This window comes from Babylonia areolata, chromosome 10 (assembly GCF_041734735.1).
Source record: "Babylonia areolata isolate BAREFJ2019XMU chromosome 10, ASM4173473v1, whole genome shotgun sequence".
Taxonomy (NCBI): domain Eukaryota; kingdom Metazoa; phylum Mollusca; class Gastropoda; order Neogastropoda; family Buccinidae; genus Babylonia; species Babylonia areolata.
The window spans coordinates 9135107-9137606 of record NC_134885.1 but is presented as its reverse complement, the minus strand read 5'-3'; the positions used below and the strand labels follow the sequence as shown (position 1 = coordinate 9137606).

The 2500-nt window shown below is 48.3% G+C and overlaps 1 protein-coding gene across 2 annotated transcripts in view; it reads left to right on the top strand.

Moving 5' to 3' along the window:
• Positions 1–2500, top strand: part of LOC143286759 (cysteine-rich venom protein LEI1-like) — a 61970-nt gene that overhangs the window by 47934 nt on the left and 11536 nt on the right. The gene's annotated exons all lie outside the window — the stretch shown is intronic.

Here is a 2500-nt window from a genome sequence, read left to right as displayed (position 1 = left end):
TGTCACCTGTGTGACCTTTGCCCCCTGTGAGTATCACCTTTCACCTGTGTGACCTTTGCCCCCCTGTGAGTATCACCTGTCACCTGTGTAACCTTTGCCCCCCCCTGTGAGTATCACCTTTCACATGTGTGACCTTTGCCCCTTGTCGAGTCTCACATTTCACCTCTCTCAACACTGCGTAAAACATTTGCCCCTGTGAGTATCACCTGTCACCTGTGTGACCTTTGCCCCCTGTGAGTATCACCTTTCACCTGTGTGACCTTTGCCCCTTGTCGAGTCTCACATTTCACCTCTCTCAACACTGCGTAACCTTTGCACCATATTAGTATCACCTTTCACCTGTGTAACCTTTGCCCCTTGTCGAGTCTCACATTTCACCTCTCTCAACACTGCGTAACCTTTGCCCCATGTTAGTATCACCTTTCACCTGTGTGACCTTTGCCCCTTGTCGATTCTCACATTTCACCTCTCTCAACACTGTGTAACCTTTGCCCCATGTTAGTATCACCTTTCACCTGTGTGACCTTTGCCCCTTGTCGATTCTCACATTTCACCTCTCTCAACTCTGTGTAACCTTTGCCCCATGTTAGTATCACCTGTGTGACCTTTGCCCCTTGTCGATTCTCACATTTCACTTCTCTCAACACCGCGTAACCTTTGCCCCCTGTGAGTATCACCTTTCACCTGTGTGACCTTTGCCCCTTGTCGAGTCTCACATTTCACCTCTCTCAACACTGCGTAACCTTTGCCCCATGTGACTATCACCTTTCACCTGTGTGACCTTTGCCCCTTGTCGAGTCTCACATTTCACCTCTCTCAACACTGCGTAACCTTTGCCGCATGTGAGTATCACCTTTCACCTGTGTGACCTTTGCCCCCTGTCGAATCTCACATTTCACCTCTCTCAACACTGCGTAACCTTTGCCCCATGTTAGTATCACCTTTCACCTGTGTGACCTTTGCCCCTTGTCGAGTCTCACATTTCACCTCTCTCAACACTGCATAACCTTTGCCCCATGTTAGTATCACCTTTCACCTGTGTGACCTTTGCCCCTTGTCGATTCTCACGTTTCACCTCTCTCAACACTGCGTAACCTTTGCCCCATGTTAGTATCACCTTTCACCTGTGTGACCTTTGCCCCCTGTCGAGTCTCACCTTTTACTTCTCTACACGAGTGTAACCTTTACCCCCGCGAGTTGATGATGTTCGTCCTTCGGATACGAAAATGACCATGGCTAAAAAAAAAAAAAAAAAAAAAAAAAAAAAAAAAAAATCAGATGGAAGATTGGTGGCTGTGGGTCCGGAGGTGACTGATGAGGCCAGTCCGGGCCCCGAGGACTCGCCCCCGCCCCCGCCCCCTCCCCCGTGAGTTTCACATTTCACCTCAAACAATACTGTGTAACCTTTACCCCTGTGAGGTTCACCTTTTACCCCTCTCCACATCGTGTAACCTTTACTCCTGTGAGTTTCACCTTTCGTCCCTCTCCACATCGTGTAACCTTTACCCCTGTGAGTTTCACCTTTCGTCCCTCTCCACATCGTGTAACCTTTACTCCTGTGAGTTTCACCTTTCGTCCCTCTCCACATCGTGTAACCTTTACTCCTGTGAGTTTCACCTTTCGTCCCTCTCCACATTGTGTAACCTTTACTCCTGTGAGTTTCAATTATTACCCCTCTCCACATCGTGTAACCTTTACTCCTGTGAGTTTCACATTTCGCCGCTCTCCACATTGTGTAACCTTTACTCCTGTGAGTTTCAATTATTACCCCTCTCCACATCGTGTAACCTTTACTCCTGTGAGTTTCACCTTTCGTCCCTCTCCACATCGTGTAACCTTTACTCCTGTGAGTTTCACCTTTCGCCCCTCTCCACATCGTGTAACCTGTACTCCCTTGAGTTTCACCTTTCGTCCCTCTCCACATTGTGTAACCTTTACCCCTGTGAGTTTCACCTTTCGCCCCTCTCCACATTGTGTAACCTTTACTCCTGTGAGTTTCACCTTTCGCCCCTCTCCACATTGTGTAACCTTTACTCCTGTGAGTTTCACCTTTCGTCTCTCTCCACATTGTGTAATCTTTACTCCTGTGAGTTTCACCTTTCGCCGCTCTCCACATCGTGTAACCTTTACCCCTGTGAGTTTCACCTTTCGCCCCTCTCCACATCGTGTAACCTTTACTCCTGTGAGTTTCACCTTTCGCCCCTCTCCACATCGTGTAACCTTTACTCCTGTGAGTTTCACCTTTCGCCCCTCTCCACATCGTGTAACCTTTACTCCTGTGAGTTTCACCTTTCGTCCCTCTCCACATCGTGTAACCTTTACTCCTGTGAGTTTCACATTTCGTCCCTCTCCACATTGTGTAACGTTTACCCCTGTGAGTTTCACCTTTCGTCCCTCTACACATCGTGTAACCTTTAATCCTGTGAGTTTCACATTTCGTCCCTCTCCACATTGTGTAACGTTTACCCCTGTGAGTTTCACCTTTCGTCCCTCTCCACAT